The following is a 20,181-nucleotide window of genomic DNA, read 5'->3' as shown; positions in this document are numbered from 1 at the left end:
GTTGCCTCTAAAGTCAATAATACAAGCCCACAATATGTCTTCTAACGTTTGAATGGTACGTTCAGCCTGCCCGTCCGTCTGAGGGTGGAATGTTGTACTAAGTTTTACCTGCGTCCCCAATCCCTCTTGAAACAATCTCTAGAAGTTAGCGGTGAATTGAGCTCCCTTGTCTGATATAATCAATGTGGGGACCCTATGAAGTTTTACCACCTCCTTGATGTACAATGTTGCATAGATGTTACACCCCACACTTTTAAACTCAGAATGTCTCATAAGTTCTTTAGACATTATCATATGAGTCGGATACGCTACGACACTATCTAACAACTTTAAGGAAGGGAGAATGTGATACCCCACAGTAGAGAAGGTTGGAAATGGAGTTATAAGAATCCGTAGGAAACTGGAGGCCAAGTAAGGAGTCGTAGGACTCGATTTACCTACGTAAGTTATTAATTTAAAAGTCTTATATACTTGAGCTACTGGAGGACATACCAAGCCTACGTAGCAAGGATTACACGGGTTCTTCAAATAAAACGAGATGACGAACCCATGAGGGAGAAAAAAAAAGTGACACATGGCAGCCTAGGAAGGTGACACGTGGCAGCACCTCAAGCAGGCAGGTGACCCACCTGCTTGGGGTCAAGTAGGTGACCCACTTTCTTGGGGGAGGTGGACCCTACTGCCATGTGGCAACACCCTATTGGCAGCATAGTTGAGATGGCCCAATAAAGGCTTAACACATGTCACTCTTAGGGGATGACATGTGTCACCTCATATATATATATAGTATATGACTCTTCACTTGGTCTTTATCTAAAATCAACCAAGAGAATAGAGAGAAAATGTGAGAGGAAGAGGCAGCCATGGTTTGAGAAAGTTTAAGGTAAGTTTTCTAATTTTCCTCCGTGAATTAATTATCTACGGTGTTCCTCAACCACGTGGATATGTATATATGTATCTTACGATGTATAAAGAACCATCTCTTCATCTTTACGTCCAGAAAAGTGAAAGAAAAAAGAGGAAAAAATGTTGGAGGCAAGAAGAGAGGGGCTACGGGTTAGGCCCTTTGGAGGTAAGCCTCCGAATTTTGTTTTGTGAATTAATTGATTGTAGTATCCTACAGTTATATAACAATGTTTAATAACAATAATTTCCAATTTGGGGCAGCGAGGAAGTCATACAAACAGTCCACATAATTTCAGCGCGTCTAGAGAAGTTCCGAGGCGCGTCTTGGCGGATTGTGGCCTATTTCGGGTAAGGTAAAGTTTATCCTTTTAATTTGAACTTGGTGTTGTTATGTAGTGTTTTATACACCTTTTTTGTGGCTGGAAACGTGAAAATAGTATAGGAATGCTTGGCGTTGGAGACAACCCAAATTGTAGTCGTTATAGTTGAATTATCGTCGAAGTAAAGTGTTGTTCTTGTGAGTTGTTGCTGCAGGGGTGTGGTGTGTTGTTGCAGGGACTAAATAGGTTCTAAAGAGGGTTAATGTTCTGCTAGTGGCGACCACATGACCCCTCATTTCGTATAATTAAAGATGTTACAAAATAAAGGCTAGACACCCTATTTTGGATATCGTATTTGTGAGCAAGTCGTTTGGAGTTTGTATTGTGTAATGTTGGTGTGAATTGCTTGTATACATGTTGCAGGTTGCTTTTGTTCGTTGGTTTTAGGTATTAGGAGTGGAATTGGAAATTCGGATAGGGCACATTATAGGGGAGGTGCTGCCCAATTTTCGTTAACGCCTTACCTAATTAAAGAACTAGTCGAAGAGACGAGCAAGGAAATAGATTCCAGGAATGCTAAGGTGCAACCTAAGATGCTGGAAAGATAAGAGTGGTTGATATTCATATTACTTTCATGTTGAATAGGTTCAAAGGATGATGAGGCGAACAGAATAAAGAGTAACTCACAAGAGGTATGTAAGGCTTTCTCTTGGCATGTTTTGGTATAAGTACGTACAGTTATCTCTCATTTCCCTTGATATGTATTTGGTACAAAAATGAGATTTTGATGCCATAATGGTTCACTGAGGCCCATGATGGGCCGGGTACGATATATGTATATGAATATCACCTGAAGGAAAGTACAGACTTCATAAATCTTATTCTCTTTCTTCTTTTGGGCATGTCTTTGTCTTATTTGTAAGTTGAATATGATCTGAGCTCCGGGGTAACTCCATTCTTAAACATCTCTTATTTACTTCTGAATATTGAACTCCTACAGTAGTTGATCTATTTCCCTGGAAACTTTTATATGTTAAAGAGGTACCAAATGTATATGCTCCAAGTCTTAAAGACTATACGAGATTAAGTGTCTTTGATTCTATAAATGATTTGTCCCTATGTTAATATATGTCAAGGGTCCCCGAGATTACTTTTGTGACAGCCCATAATAGCATTTAGAGGACACTCGAGATGACTACACCGTTACTCGAGTCCTTAAACAAAAGCTTAACTTTCTTATTTTGTCGAGTCTCTGATAATGATTTAAATTGCATATAGTTACTCACTACTCTACTCGTGTATACTATAACCCTTCTTTCACCGAGTCCCAGGCCGGGTACATTATCATGCATAATTCATTGTATTGTTCAACGAGCCCCTCACTAGAGGGCTGGGTACGTATGTATATATATGATGATGTGTTGTAATAAGGTGGTGATGGCGTCGGGCCTATGATGGTCCTACAGATGTGATTCACCGGACCCCTGAAAGGGCCGGCTATATTGTATAAATTGAGCATGCATGCTTTTGTGATTCACAGAGTGCAGGTACATGTCTTCGATTGGATAATTTGTTCCCCTGCTTCTCTATTCCAAATATACCTCTAGTGTATTATGTTACATTTTACATACTCAGTACATATATCGTACTGACCCCCTTTCTCGGGGGGCTGCGTTCATGCCCACAGGTACAGATACAGGTTTTGGGAGTTCGTCAGCTTAGGATTCCATGCAGCTCAGCTGGAAGAGGCTCCATTGTATCGGGGCCTAGTTTTTGATACTGTCCACTGATGTATAGAATTGTTTTGTCCATTCGGGGGTACAGCGGAGGCCCTGTCCCGCCATATGTTGTCATTTATATTTTTAGAGGTCTACCAACATGTATATGTGGGTTGTGTATGTCAGTTTGATTCAGCTGGGTCTACATGAAATATGATATATGTTATTATGTTATGGCAGCCTTGTCGGCTTGCGTGCCCTTTCATGTTGTGATACAAATAAAAAGGGCTACAGGTTTATGAAAATATTATCGCCCAGTGGGGCTCTGTTACATGATATTGTTTTATTTATAGTTCAATGTGACCACAACTGATAGATATGTATATGGGGGGTCCAGGTCGGACCCCATTCGCGGCCTACGGGGTTGGGTCGTGACAGAAGTGGTATCAGAGCAGTTCATCCTTAGAGTGTCTGCAGACTATGTCTAGTAGAGTCTTGTTTATCGATGTGTTGCGCGCTACATCCATAAACAGGAAGCTACTGGGCATTTATGATGTTAGCTTTCTTTCATATCGAAGATCGTGTGATAGAGCTGTGTCATTAGGATAATCCCTCCTTAATAAACTATTATGTGTACGGTAATATCTCTAAAGTGGAGATTGTTTCTGATGTATTTTCTCATAGATATGTACAGATTGGGGTGAAGGATGGAAAAACTAGCTCCAGACAGCAGAGGGGATGTGGGAAAGGGACCTAGGATGCCTTCGGGACTAAGATCTCCAGCTCCAGGACCGAGCAGGAAGAGTCCGAGCTATTCTATTGAGACTGACCCTTCGGAGGACCCCAATTATTCGATCGAGACTGATCCTTCAAAGGACTTCCAATATACTAGTAAGGCTGATTCCTTGGAAGGCCCAACGACGATAGCCCCAAAATGTCCGATGACCTAGGAAGCTGTTCTGGAAGCCACGCTAGTTGCTATGATGACGGAGTACTTTGTTAGGCCGGCTTCTACGATAAGTGTTACTGCATACTCGAGCCCCTTATCTTGGACCTCGGTAAACCAGGGGACACCGCGTTATTCATGTCTTGTGGTCTCAAGTGAGGAAGATGATGAGGGACAGACAAGTATATGGCACGCGGATGAGGAGGAAGAGTATACTTCACCTCCTAGGTCACCGGGCCGAACAAGGGACTAAACGGGCTACAAGTACACGAAGGTGATAGGTGAAGTTTTGTTGACTATATGAGGTAATTTTGCCAGTGTTGTTTTGATATAATGTAGGAGGCCCTATGCGGCCGTACATGAAATGTGATAAACACATGTGTATATTAGCCCTGTGAGGCATTATGGCGGTGATACGATATGAAACGAATATATGTATATATGTTGTCCTGGTGAGGCGTTGTTGGTATTTTTTGTGTGCAGGTTGTGGAATAGTAAAGATTATAGAGGAAACTCTGCCGAAATTTTCCCAATACAAGAAAAAGGAAATAAAGCATAGTTTATAACATATCTCGAAAATTGAAACCGAGTACCCATAGGATGCTAGACTAAAGCTATAAAAGGTACCCTTTAGGTCGTCAATAAGGGACACCCTCCTTACTCGGGGAAGTTTATTTTAGAAAAACAAAAGTCTGTCTGAGCAGTACAGTTCAGACCGCAGTATCTCCGACCGTAATGGTGCTATAACAAAAAAAACAAAAGGGGGAGAAGTTCAGGTTATAGTTCTCCACCGACTAATTAGGGAAAAAGCTTCGAATAGGAGCAGCTCAAAAAATATGTCAGGAACTGAACACGAATATGAACTCAAAGGGGATATATAAGTATGATTTGAGAAGTGTGATACGAGGATGCAGGGACAAAGCGGGACCACTAGTAGGGCGCACTTAGTATGCGTTGACTAAGTTAAAAGCCTGCGTTGAGAACGCAGTAAGAGCATGGATCTTAAGATACAAAAAGGCACGCGTGTACACAACGTCGCCCCAAAAATAGTGGAACCCTTAACGGGACGAGGATGACAAACTTAAGGAATAAATGGCGCAACTTTTATTCATCCAAGAAACAAAGGCTGGAGGTTGGGACAAAACCACTACTTCAAGAAAATCTTAGATAGTTATCGTCGGAATACTAAAACTGTCTAATTAGAATTGGAACGACTACAGGTGCGAAGTAATTCTGGGAAAAGGAAAAGTAGAAGATGGCCTTAGATGAGTTGTTCCTTGGGTCACATTATTCAAGTACCAATTAGTAGGCAGGACATCACATTAAATATGGAAAGGTTCTCTTCGCTTTGTAATTTAGCCAAGGCTCCGTACGCGGATAGTGCGATTATAAAATATGAAGATAGACGGAGACATGATGCAGTACCAAGTTGATTGGAGGAAGAGATTGGGCGAAATTTAGACTGGACAAAGAGACATAGAGCGAGGTATAAGCAGATAAAAGTACGAGTACCCTCTAAAGAAGGGAAGTTAATGAGAAAATGCCAAAAGTAGGAGGCGGCAATTGATATGACAATATATTTGAGATAGACGTCTAAACTTCAATAAGATATCTTGCTGAACCAAGTTAGATAGGTCCGAAAGCTACCAATAATTGGATGGAAACCAAAATGCTACATAAGGTAATGTTAAGAAGTTTCCAACAAGACCCTGAACAACATAACACGAGAAGGCGGCTGCGTATAAAAACAGAAGAATGTACCAATGAAAGGATATTAAATAACTCAAAAGACATTATGAAGGATAATGACAGCATACTACACCAAAAGCCAAAATGTTGGTTATAAAGTTAGTCGCAAATGATGTTGCGATAGATAAATAACCAAAGAAAAAGGTCTACGCCGATACGGGATGCAAGATAATAGACGAAAGGACAGGGCAAAACATAAAGACTCGCGAGACAACGCTGAGGTAAATCTGGAGCTAAGTTGAGTGCCCCACTTATTATGGAAAGGATTACAATGAAACGCAACACGAATACTTCCCAAGGAGGTCACCCATCCCAGTATTACTCTCACCCCAGCACGCTTAACCTCAAAATTCTGATGGAACTTAATGCGTTAGTGCTGGTATGATCACGCGAGATGCAAGAATCGGAACTAGCGGCAGAGGAACGACATGAGATTATGTTCCTGGAATACTATACGTTACGTTGAGGGTATTGTAATAGGGATTTAAGCAAGACAAGAAGGATTAGCTAACTGCTAACTGACGATGCACTCAAATGCCACAACTCTTCAAGATAGAACCAGTTAATGAGAGGAAAACCGCAGAATGACTATATGGGCCAGTGGGCGAGGGAATTTCGACAACACTTGGCAGCCAACTCTGAGGGCGAAAAAGAAAAACACAAAAGGTAAGTGTACCAGCTGATGTAATTTACGAATGATAGGAAGCAATACCCAAGGTCAAAAATTCCACAATATGACCAGAACTACAAAACTCACTTCGCACTCCAGCGCCAGATGAATCTGGAGGGAATGTTACTTGTGGATTAATGTTAGTCCCTGCTCCTTCGATCAAAGGTTACCTACTCCGCCAAGAAGGTGTAAAATTGTAGAGTAAAAGAGTGGTAGGACCTTACGGAGTCCCCACAGCTATTGTCCTAGGCAAGGGAAACCAAGTTGCAATTAACTATCGAGAGATACAAAGATAGGGTAAGCCAAATTACTGAGATGGAATTAGTGCTACGGGTGGAATACATGGCCACGAGTGGACCAAAGATCTACCCCGACATCGAGTGTAGGATAAGAGAGAAAAAGGCAGGGTAAAACATGAGAACTAGCGAGGTAACGCTAGGATAATTCTTGTACCCTCTCATATACTTATAAAGGTAAAGAATGACACAAGATAATGAGTCTAGAGGATTACAAGCGGGAGTAAGGGAAATTGTGAAAGGGTCTAAGTAAAACTGGCAGAACTAACTGGTTACTACAGGATGACGAGCTTATATGCCAAAATTCCTTCGGAATTATACCAGATCATGTTAGACAAAGCACAGAACGACTGCGAGAGCCATTATATGAGGGGACTGCAGCATTATTTAGTAGCCAACTCTAAGGATTGAAAAGCAGAACCCAAAAGATAGAGTGCCAGTTAAAGTTCTGAAAAGAGTCGAGAAGGACTATATAAGGCTAACGATTCCCAAATTATCAACGTCATTACGCACCTATTCTATACCCTTCGAGAGTAGGGTGCTATATGGGTTATTGCGAGTAGGCTAACAAATCAGTTCATTTGCTTTCAAACAAAACCACTTATGCAGTTGGAACTAGGTGAAGTTATAGGACAAGGAGGTAATAAGGTTCCATGAGTTTTCCCCTGCTAATATCTCAGATAGAAGGACTTCAATTATGATTAACGTCTAGAGATCAGTCCAAGAAAAGCTCGGGAGCACAGATAGGTCTTCGTACCGCATTTTTCCTTGAGCTGCTGAATCGACTGAGCATACTATTATATGGTTGGCTTTAAGAGTAACTGAGATGATCGTCCACCACTTATTGAGTTTAACTACCATAATGGCTACCACTTTGGTATCCCAATGACTCCATACAAGACTGGTAGAGTAAGACGTGTAAGTCCCCTATTGGACGGGTAGATGTTAGAAAGACTAAGTTAAAAAGGCCCCGGCATGATTAAGTAAGCTATTGACTAAAAGCCCAGAGTCGGCAGGAATGATATACAGATAATCGACATCGACATACAGAGTTCAAACTGATGATTGGATGTTCATAGTAGAGTCACCTAGAAAAGGAAACTTAACCCAGAATATGTTGGACTGTATCAAGTTGCTCATAAGGTGGGCAACATGGCTGGTAAGTTGAGCTTACCACCTTATTTGGAAACTATGCGCCCAGTCCATCAGATAGGAATGCTTCGTAAGGGTACTGACGAGTCACCTAGGGTATATTCCATAGAGGATATCCAGGGATAGAATCATGTGAGAAAAAAAACTATCACCATCTTAGACCGACAAACTGGAAGATTGTAGACTAAAGACGTGCCTTCCGTCAAGATACGCTGGAAAAACCAAAACCAGAAAGAGAATGATCGGGGAAACTAAAGGGAATATGAAACACAGGTATTCGCACCTATTCTCGACGTCAGCAAGTAACCCCAACTCCTAAAATTCATATATTAAGTACGTGGATAGAAGTAGGTGTTATGGAAACAAAACAATCTCCCTACGATTTGTATAAGGTACTAAGGGAAGTTTCGTTTAACATTCGGGGACGAATGTTCTAAAGGGGGAAAAGAAGTTACACCCCAAACTTTTAAATTCGGAATGTCCCATAAGTTCCTTAGACATTATCATATGAGCCGGATACGCTACGACACTATCTAACGACTTTAAGGAAGGGAGAATGTGATACCCCACAGTAGAGAAGGTTGGAAATAGAGTCATAAGAATCTAGAGGGAACTGGAGGCAAAGTAAGGAGTCGTAGGACTCGATTTACCTACATAAGTTATTAATGAAAAAGTCTTATATACTTGATCTACTAGAGGACATACCAAGACTACGTAGCAAGGATTACACGAGCTCTTCAAATAAGATGAGATGACGAACCCACGAGGGAGAAAAAAAAGTGACACATGGAAGCCTAGGAAGGTGACATGTGGCAGAACCTCAACCAAGGAGGTGACCCACCTGCTTGGGGTCAAGTAGGTGAACCACCTGCTTGGTGGAGGTGGACCCCACTGCCATGTGGCAACATCCTATTGGCAGCATGGTTGAGGTGGCCCAATAAGGGATTGACACGTGTTACCCTTAGGGGCAACACATGTCAACTCATATATATATATATGGTATATGACTCTTCACTTGATCTTTATCTAAAATCAACCAAGAGAATAGAGAGAAAATGTGAGAGGAAGAGGCAGCCATGGTTTGAGAAAGTTTAAGGTAAGTTTTCCAATTTTCCTCCATAAATTAATTATCTACGGTGTTCCTCAACCACGTGGATATGAATATATGTATATTAAAATGTATACGGAACCATATCTTCATCTTTACATCCAAAAAAGTGAAAGAAAGAAGAGGAAAAACCATTGGAGGCAAGAAGAGAGGGGCTACGGGTTAGGCCCTTTGGAGGTAAGCCTCCGAATTTCGTTTCATGAATTAATTGATTATGGTATCCTACATTTATATAATGATGTTTAATAACAATAAATTCCAATTTGGGGCAGCGAGGAAGTCATACAAACAGTCCACATAATTTCAGCGCGTCTAGAGAAGTTCCGAGGCGCGTCTTGGCGGATTGTGGCCTATTTCGGGTAAGGTAAAGTTTATCCTTTTAATTTGAACTTGGTGTTGTTATGTAGTGTTTTATACACCTTTTTTGTGGCTGGAAACTTGAAAATAGTATAGGAATGCTTGGCGTTGGAGACAACCCAAATTGTAGTCGTTATAGTTGAATTATCGTCGAAGTAAAGTGTTGTTCTTGTGAGTTGTTGCTGCAGGGGTGTCGTGTGTTTTTGCAGGGACTAAATAGGTTCTCAAGAGGGTTAATTTTCTTCTAGTGGCGACCACATGACCCCTCGTTTCGTTAATTAAAGATGTTACAAAATAAAGGCTAGCCACCGTATTTTGGATATCGTATTTGTGAGCAAGTCGTTTGGAGTTTGTATTGTGTAATGTTGGTGTGAATTGCTTGTATACATGTTTAAGGTTGTTGTTTTTGGTTGTCTGTAGGTATTAGGAGTGGAATTGTAAATTCGGATAGGGCACATTATAGGGGAGGTGTTGCCCAATTTTCGTTAACGCCTTACCTAATTAAAGAACTAGTCGAAGAGACGAGCAAGGAAATAGATTCCAGGAATGCTAAGGTGCAACCTAAGATGATGGAAAGCTAAGAGTGGTTGATATTCGTATTACTTTCATTTTGAATAGGTTCAAAGGACGACGAGGCGAACAGAATAAAGAGTAACTCACAAGAGGTATGTAAAGCTTTCTCTTGGCATATTTTGGTATAAGTACGTACAGTTATCTCTCATTTCCCTTGATATGTATTTCATAAGAAAATGAGATTTTGATGCCATAATGGTTCACCGAGCCCTATGATGGTCCGGGTACGATATATGTATATGAAGATCACCTAAAGGATAGTACAGACTTCATAAAGCTTATTCTCTTTCTTTTTTTGGGCATGTCTTTGTCTTAGTTGCAAGTTGAATTTGATCTGAGCTCCAGGGTAACTCCATTCTTAAACATCTCTTATTTACTTTTGAATATTGAACTTCTATAGTAGTTGAACTATTTCCCTGGAAACTTTTATATGTCAAAGAGGTACCAAATGTACAGGCTCTAAGTCTTAAAGACTATACGAGATTAAGTGTCTTTGATTCTATAAATGATTTGGCCCTATGTTAATACATGTCTTGGGTCCTCGAGATTACTTTTGATACAACCCATAATGGCATTTAGAGGACACTCGAGATGACTACACCGTTACTCGAGTCCTTAAACAAAAGCTTAACTTTCTTATTTTGTCGAGTCTCTGATAATGATTTAAATTGCATATAGTTAGTCACTACTCTACTCGTGTATACTGTAACCCTTCTTTCACCGAGTCCTGGGCCGAGCACGTTATCGTGCACAATTCATTGCATTGTTCACCGAGCCCCTCACTAGAGGGTCGGGTACGTATGTATATATATGATGATGTGTTGTAATAAGGTGGTGATGACGCCGGGCCTATGATGGTCCTACAGATGTGATTCATCAGACCCCTGAAAGGACCGGCTATATTGTATAAATTGAGCATGCATGCTTTTGTGATTCACAGAATACAGGTACATGTCTTCGATTGGATAATTTGTTCCCCTGCTTCTCTATTCCAAATATACCTCCAGTGTATTATGTTACGTTTTACATACTCAGTACATATATTGTATTGATCCCTTTTCTTGGGGTGGGGGGGATACGTTCATGCCCGCAGGTACAGATATAGGTTTAGGGAGTCCTTCAACTTAGGATTCTATGCAGCTCAGCTGGAAGAGGCTCCATTGTATTGGAGCCTAGTTATTGATACTGTCCAGTGATGTATAGAATTTTTTTGTCCATTCGGGGGTACAACGGGGGCCCTGTCCCGCCATATGTTGTCATTTATATTTTTAGAGGTCTGCCGACATGTATATATGGGTTGTGTATGTTAGTTTGATTTAGGTGGGTCTACATGATATATGATATATGTTATTATGTTATGCCAGCCTTGTCAGCTTGCGTGCCCTATCATGTTGTGATACAAACAAAAAGGGCTATAGGTTTATGAAAATGTTATCGCTCAGTGAGGCTCTGTTATATGATATTGTTTTATTTACAGTTCAATGTGACCACAACTAATAGACATATATACGAGGGGTCCAGGTCGGACCCCAGTCGCGGCCTACGGGATTGGGTCGTGACAATAATCCTCAGGTGAGTATGTAGTCCTAACTGGGAGGAAGTGGGCTGATTTCGTCAGTCCATCCACAATAACCCATATGGAATCATATTTCCACAGAGTGCGAGGTAAGCCTATAATGAAATCCATATTGATTGCTTCCCACTTCTAAGTCGTGATTTCCATATCCTGTAATAGCCCGCCAGGCTTCTGATGTTCAATCTTAACCTATTGGCAATTTAGGCACTAGGCCACGAATTCGATGATATCCTTTTTCATGTCATCCCACCAATACAGACATTTGAGGTCATGATACATTTTGGTCAACCCTGGATGAATAGATTAGTGGGCATGGTGTGCCTCCCCCATCACCTACTGCCGTATCCCCATAATTTCAGCTACACAGATTCAGCCTCTACATCTTAGTACCCTACCCGGCATGATCTCGAATGGAGTCTTTTCTTTGTAAAGAGTTGCATCTCTATAATGTACCAGGACAGAGTCCTTGTACTGGAAATGCTTTACCTCATCCATTATAGAGGATTTGACAACTCCTCGAAGCGAAACTCCACCATCCTCCAACGCGGCCAACCAGACTCCAAGGCTAGCTAATTGGCAAATTTTGCGGACTATCTCTTTTTGCTCTGGTTGTACATTTTCCAAACTACACATTGATTTATCGATAAGTGCATCAACCACCACATTTGCTTTCCCTAGGTGGTATAGAATATCGACATCATAATCTTTCAGCAATTCTAGCCACCTCCTTTGTTGTAAATTCAGGTCTTTCTGCTTGAAAATGTATTGGAGGCTCTTATGAACTTTATAAATATCAACTTGCCGCCATATTTTCAATGCATGAATTACTGCTGCTAGCTCCAATTCATGGGTTGGATAGTTCTTCTCGTGTTTCTTGAGCTGTCGGAAGGCATAGTCTATGACTCTACCATGCTACATTAGCACACAACCTAGCCCAATACCGGAGGCATCACAATAAATAACGTAGCCATTCGGTCCCTCAAGAAGAGTCAGGACTGGGGTCGTAGTCAACTTGTCCTTTAACAATTGGAAGCTCCATTCACATGCATCAGTCCACGGAAACCTGGTCACTTTCTGAATTAGCCTGGTTAAAGGTGCGGAAATCGAAGTGAAGTTCTCCATGAACCTTCTATAATATCCTGCTAACCCCAGAAAATTACGTACTTCCGTAGGTGTCGTCGATCTAGGCCAAGCCCTTACAGCCTTAATTTTCTGCGTATCAACTCGAATGCTATACGTCCCAATAACATGCCCCAAGAATGATACCGAGGTCAACAAGAATTCACACTTAGAGAATTTAGCATACAGTTTCTGGTGTTGAAGCACCCCAAGTACCATCGGCAAATGGTCTATATGCTCCTCCTTTGATCGTGAATAGACCAGAATATCATCAATAAAGACAATTACAAATAAATTGAGGAATGACTTGAACACCCGATTCATTAGGTCCATAAATATTGTTAGCGCATTCGTCAGTCCAAATGACATCACACTAAATTTGTAATGCCCATATCAGGTTTTGAACGCAGTCTTTAGAATAACCACTTCTCTTACCCGTACCTGATGGTAGCCTGACCGTAGGTCTATCTTTGAGAAACACTTAGCACCTTGCAACTGGTCGAACAAATCGTCAATCCTGGGGAGAGGGTATCTGTTCTTTATTGTTGCCTTATTCAGCTCCCTATAATCAACACATATTCACAGCGACCTATCTTTATTTTTCACAAATAGTACCGGTGCTCCCACAGGTGAGGTACTGGGCCTAATAAAGCCCTTCTCTAACAAGTCCCTCAACTACTCCTTTAATTCCTTGAATTCTGCAGGTGCCATTCTATAAGGAGGGATAGATATAGGCTAAATATCTGGTAACACATCTACAGTGAACTCGATCTCCCATTCAGGAGGAAGACCTGGGAGTTAATCTGGGAATACATCTGGATACTCATTGACCACTGGTACTAACTGAAGAGTCGGTACCTCTGCTTCCAGGTCATGCACCCGCACCAAATGATAAATATACCCCTTTCAAACCATTTTCCTTGCCTTGAGGTATGAAATAAACTTACCCCTCGGCGATGCTGTATTCCCCAACTATTCGATAGTTGGCTCATCTTAGAGCTGGAACCGAACTACTTTGTTTCTACAATTAACGTTGGCATAACAAAAAGCTAACAATCCATACCCATAATAACATTAAACTCCACCATATCTAACTCCAGTAAATCAGCCAAGGTATGACGACTACCTACACCCACTAAGCAATTTATATATACTTGCTTTACTATAATAGAGTCTCCTATCAGGGTAACCACCTCGAATGGATCTATTGACTCAGGTTTTATTCTGACTCAACTCACAACAAAAGGATATATGTATGGTAAAGTGGAACCTAAATCTATTAATGCATATACATCCCAGGAACAGATTGATAATATACCTATAACCACATCTGGCGACGCCTACTGGTTCTATCTACTAGCCAAGGCATAAATGTGATTTGCAAGGCCACTAGAACTGAAAGATCCACTACGGCCTCTACCACGGCCTGCTGGTACCTGAATATCCTGCCCCATAGGGCGCATAGTCATCGAAGACGAAGAACTAGCAACTGACCCAGGCTGGGCTACACTACCTCAATTACCCTTAAGTGGGCAATCCCTCATAAAATGGACTTGACGGCCACAAGTAAAACAAGAACCTAGAACAACATGACATTCCCCGAAATGAGACCTACCACAATGAGAGCATCGAGGCAAAGGTGGCCTCGACTGATGCAAATTCCTATTCATCTATGAGCCTGAAACCCTGGAGCTCTAACCAGCTCCTGAATACCCTGTGCTATCAAACCTCCTACCTATGAATTGTGAGGGTGCACTCTGTGCTGGCTGGGAAGGGTATCTACTATACTGTTGAGGCTTCCTGCCTCAAAAATTGCTATAATAACCAGCTAATTTAGTTCTGTTATTCTGGCCTCTGTCAAAATCTCTCTCGGGCTGACGTCTTTTGTGCCGATCCTCCACTCCTTGTGCATATGATTGTACCCGAGCAATATCCATGCCTGGTTGAGAAGCCATGAACATATAGCTATCAACTAAGTGACGATCTTACCCCATCACATAATGATGCACCCTATAAGCCATATTGGTCACAATAGTGTGTGCATGCCTCGCCAATGAGTCAAACTCAAGGCTATAGTCTTTAACGCTCCTACCATTCTGCCTCAACTATAAGAATTTATCAACTCTTCCTCGTTTTATTTTCGGAGATAGAAAATGGCCAAAAAAGGCTTCCACAAACTCATCCCAAACTGCTAGAGGAGCAACCTTGCCCCTCAATAATTCCCAGGACTCATACTAGTTAACGATTACGTCTCGCAGCCGATATAAAGCCAACTCAACAGACTCAGCCTCAGAAGCCCTAATTACTCTCAATGTGCACTGCATCTATTGAATAAAATCCTGCGGGTCATCTGCAGGCCTCGACCCATAGAACTCTGAAGGGTTCCACGTCAAGAAGTCACGAACCCTTAAACAATTATGTTTATCAACATCATCTTCTCCCAACCCATGCCTTCAATCCTGCCCTGCTATTATCCTAGTCAATAGTTGCACTGCATCCCCATTGCCCTATCTTCCGGCCCTGGCTGTGGAGTTGGAGGCTCAAGCATTGGAGCTTCAGGATCTGCAGCTACTGCTGTTTTAGGCTCCTCTGGAGGTGGCGGCGTAGTAGAGCATACAAATTGCATAGCAATCCCTGGCATAGACTGGGCATGAGCCCTAGTAACTCTCGGGGTTTGACTAGTTTCTCCCACTGTTGACTTTTCCTTCTGGGCAGTGGTCGCTTTCCTTTGAGGCATTGCTGTAAACATGATAAACCATTAGGGAAAAATTATCTTAATATTGCAGCTCTATCGCATGATATAAGATAAAAAGGAAATACAACATCCTAAATGCCATGTAGCATCTTATTTATAGGTGTGGTGCACAACACACCGATAAACAAGACTCTACTAGACACAATCTGTAGACACTCCGAGGATGAACTGCTCTGATACAACTTTTGTCATGACCCAACCCCATGGGTCGTGACCGGGTGCCCAAGATGGACACTCGCGTATACACCTGTAAATTGTAAGTAAGCCTGTCCTATGATCACGTATTAGCCCAACCCATCTCCTGAGAAGCTACAACTTATTATTCATGCAGCATAACACATAAGCCGATAAGGCTATCATAGCATGTGGGGTTGTCCCATTATATACATACATGCGAGCCGATAAGGATGCCACGATAGAGGGAACATCCCAAACATACCTCATACAAACACGATTAAGCACATATATATACACAACCCACTCTCATGTCTACAGACCTCTAAGAGTAGTGATGATAACATATGGCAGGATAAGGCCCCCGCCGTATCTTTGAATAAATGAAAGAAAATATATACACCAAGGGTCAGTAAAAAAAACTAGGTTCTGATATAATGGAGCTTCTTCCAAATTGGCTGAGCGGAATCCTAAGCTTGTGGACTTCCAAAATCTGTGTCAGCACCTGCGGGCATGAAATGCAGCCCCCCAGAAAGAAGGGGTCAGTATGACATATGTACTGAGTATGTAAGCATACAACATTATAAAGGATTTACAGTTAAAACAGGGATGCAAGGGGCAAGTATAACATTTAGCCATTCACCGTACCTACATCTATAAAATAAAGACATACTTACTATCATCACTGTCATCATGAGTACCTGTGTATTATTAGACCGTGGAACGTACAGCCTGATCCATGTATATAGCAAATACACGCCGAGAAACAATGGCCCGATCCACATATCATATGATAATGCCGAGGAACGACAGCCCGACTCGTATCTCATATATTAGTGCCGAAGAACGATGGCCCGATCCGTATACATACATATCAAATAATAGTGCCGAGGAACAATAGCCTGGTCCACATATATATGATCGTATAAGCATATATTATAGCCAGCCCAGGACTCGGTGCAAGATGTATTACAGTATGCGTGAGCAAAGCAGCGCGTAATCATATATAATTAAATTACCATCCGAGGCCCAACCGAGTAATCAAGTGAACCATCACTTGAAGATCAGGGTAGTAATCGTTTTAAGTACCCTCTAACGGTCAGTAAACATCATATCAAGTGAAGTCTCAGGCATCAGAAGCATATGCCAAGATGATGCCATATAGTTTATGTAATTAGAGACTTTTAATCTTATAGGGTATTTAACATTCACGAGTAGTAAGAGTCATGAGTTATATACAGAACTTAGGAATGGGATGACCTCCAAGCTCATATCATACATAACTTAACTTGAAGGCATGCCAAAAGAAAGGAAGAGATAAGCTTTACATACCTTTTATCGAGTAATCGTAACCACTCTTTCCTCGTCGCCTCCTGAACCTATTTAACACGAAGGTAATACTAACATTAATAACCTTCAACATTTCATCTTCTCAAATTATAACCAAGTATCCATAGGAATCATTTCCTTAGGCATTTCTCAAGTAGTTTATTATTTGGTTAAGAAGTTAACGAAAATCGGGCAGCATTTCCCCTATAACTTGCCCTATCCAAACTTCCAACTACATACTCAATTACTATAGCCAACAAACAACAACATTCATCAGCTCATATATAATTAAACCACTTCAACATTACGCAACACAAACTCCAAAGAACTCACTTTAAAACTACGATACTAAAATAAGGTTTTCAATCGTTAATTCATAAAATCTTTAACCACGCGGAATGGAGGGTTAGGTGGCTGCAACCAGAAGCACCCACTCCTCTTTTGACCCACATTCCATCCCTGCAACACACCATAAAATCATCTCCACATACAACGCCACAATCACAACAACACTATACAACCTTAACAACTTTAATTCGGCTAGAACGACTTCAATTTAGTTTGTTTCTAACGCCAAGCATACTTATACATTTTTCCTAATTTTAACTTCATTTAACACCTGTATTACACCCCATATCAACATGATTAACTCCACCTTTAAAGGTAAGAACTTACCTTGTTCAAAACTGGCAAAAATTAGCCTCGGAAGTTCCTTAATCGCGCTGAAAAGTAGTGAACTGCTCGTCACCCTTCCTTGCTGCCCCAAACCAAAATTTTTCATTATTAAACACTGTTATATCACCGTAGAATACCTTAAATAATTAATTCACAGAACGAAATCGGGCCTTACCTTTCTTGGCCTCCAAACCCATAGCTCCTCTTTGCTTGTTCTCTCAAGCTTTCTCTCAATTCTCTCTTATTTTTTCTAAGTGCAAAAGTGATATTAAGATGACTTAGTCATCAAAAGAAACATATATATCCTTTCTTAAGAGGTGACACATGCCATCCCCTAAGGGTGACACGTGTCCATATCCCATTGGACCAACCAATCCATGCCACCACTCCAAGGCTGCAATGCGGCAGCATGGGACCCACCTCAAGTAGGTGTGTCACCTACTTGGTCCAAGTAGGTGCATCACCTACTTAGTCCAAGTAGGTGCATCACCTGCTTGCTTTCAAGTAGGTGCTACGCCTCCTTTCCACCTCTTCCGTGGATTCGTAATTTCATCTCACTTTAAGAACCTATGTAATCCTTGCTACGTAAGCTCAACATGTACTTAAATAGCTTAAGTATGTAAGACATCCAAGTTGGTAGCTTACGCAGGTAAGTCGAGTCCCACGACTTGTCATTTGGCCCCTAACTCCTTTCAAATCCTTATAGCCCTTACTCCCAACCTTCATTCTTGTGGAGCCTCACATCCTTCCTTCCTTATAGTTATTTGATAACATTAGAGATAATCTGGGTCACGTGGTAACTTTTAAGAGGTTTCAGAAAGCGTTCTAAAGTACAAAAGTACGGGGCATAACAAAATACTACGTTGTCGTATAAAGTCTAAGATTTCTTAATAATGTACTTACTTAGACATAGCAGAATCATATAAATACCATGACAATGACTTCTAAGACTTGCCGTGCCCCAATAAAAAAATCTCAGATACAGGAAAAATAATAATAAATTCTTAAGTTTGTTATTCCTGTTGTATTAAGGTTAGTAAACCAGAAACTATAAAGATGAAAATAAAAAAAATAGTATTCGAGTCCACAAAATTCACTGTGTGTCCTTAAGGAATTTAATCCCCTAATCCCCTCACTGTACCTGATTTTATGGATTATTTCCTCCGAAGATAAAATGGATAAACTATTAAAGAAGTAGTGGTACCTCAAACTTTAATAATTTCAGCGAACTCAAAAGCCAGCAATAAAATCACACAAAGACTCAACTTTGTTTGTAAGAAAATATATGCAGAAGAGGGAGAAATTCAATGTTTAAAAATGAGAGAAAAATCCTCTATGTATAGAGAACAAAGATGGTGTGAACAAGTGCTTTATAAAAGTCGCAATCCTTTATAAAAGTCTTATTGCAAGTGCTTTATAAAAGTCACAATCCTTTATAAGAAAAATAATAATAAATTCTTATTGTAGCTTATCGGAAAAGTCACAATCCTTTATAAAAGTCACAACTTTTTGGAATGGTCACAACACTTTAAAAGGTCACAACCTTTCAAAAAGTCACAACCTTTCATTTCTCATTCACACCTTTAAAACCCAACAGATATAAAATGGTACTTTTCTTTTTTTGCAATATATGAACTTGTGGGTCATTTTGATTTTTGATAAATGTGAAATAATGATATGAAATTCTCAAATCAGGCTTTATTGGAGAATTTTAAATTTCATGTCATGAGATAAAATCAAATATCTGAATGCTAATTACATCTCATAATTTTATGTCACGAGATAAAATCGCATATCCAAACTTCGACTAAATATAAAGATAAATTGATGAGGATAAAAACTATACAATAAAAGTAACTCGAATCTTGTTTGAGTTTTGAAGGAAGCTTTGAGTTAAAAAAAAATTATTACAGGCGTCGTCCAAAGGTTTCGGTAATTATTCCCTTCTTTTTGTGTTTTAATTTGTTTGTCTAAATTTTTTTAAGTCTTTTTTTATAAAGAATGTCTCTTTCCCTTTTTGATAACTTTTTAATAGCTATTTTTCATATGACATGTTTAATACCATATGATTAAAGTTTATTTTCATACATTTGATATGTTTTTTGTTTAAGATCACGAAATTCAAAAATATATTTTTCTTTTTTAATCTCTCGTTAAATTAAAATAAGATAAATAAATTGAAATGAAGGGAGTAACTAATTACCTTTGGAAAATGAATGCCTCCTAATGCGTTTGTTGTCTCCCCTGACCCCACTACTAGCAATCATCAGGCAAGTATCCTTAACGTAGACAATTCTAACAAGTTAATACTAACAAGAATATTAAGTGCTCACCAGTGGCTTCTTAATTATTATTTCTAATATCATCTAGTAAAAAATATTTTAAAATTTGATCAATTAAATTAATCTATCACGGCCTTCCTTTTCATAGTGGGGACCAACCAATCTGGCAATCTTCCAATGTCTATAGAGCATTATTAGAAAATTATTTAGCTTTGCTTTGGCTACAATAAAGTCGTCAGTGGTTGACAGCACGTTAAGTGTTTTGCTATTTCTGTAAAAGATATTTCCCATTTTAGTATTGTTCTCCAGCTCTAGTCAAAAGGAAATAAATATCATATAAAACAATTTTTGTCTCAGTTCTTATAATAAATATTTACTAGACCACATTGGTATGGAAATTAATTAACCATATAATAGTTCTAAACTATTTCTAAAAATATGGTAGCAATGGTGTTTGTTTTTAGTTTTTTGAAATT

At 40.1% G+C, this 20,181-nt stretch overlaps 1 pseudogene; it reads right to left on the bottom strand.

Annotated features, from left to right (window-relative positions):
- Positions 1-5,912: 5,912 nt before the first annotated feature.
- On the bottom strand, positions 5,913-6,032 carry LOC129883836 (5S ribosomal RNA; annotated as a pseudogene).
- Positions 6,033-20,181: the final 14,149 nt, after the last annotated feature.

Source organism: Solanum dulcamara, chromosome 3 (genome assembly GCF_947179165.1).
Source record: "Solanum dulcamara chromosome 3, daSolDulc1.2, whole genome shotgun sequence".
NCBI classification, from domain to species: domain Eukaryota; kingdom Viridiplantae; phylum Streptophyta; class Magnoliopsida; order Solanales; family Solanaceae; genus Solanum; species Solanum dulcamara.
The sequence above is the reverse complement of the archived record's forward strand: the minus strand, read 5'-3'. Positions and strand labels throughout refer to the sequence as shown.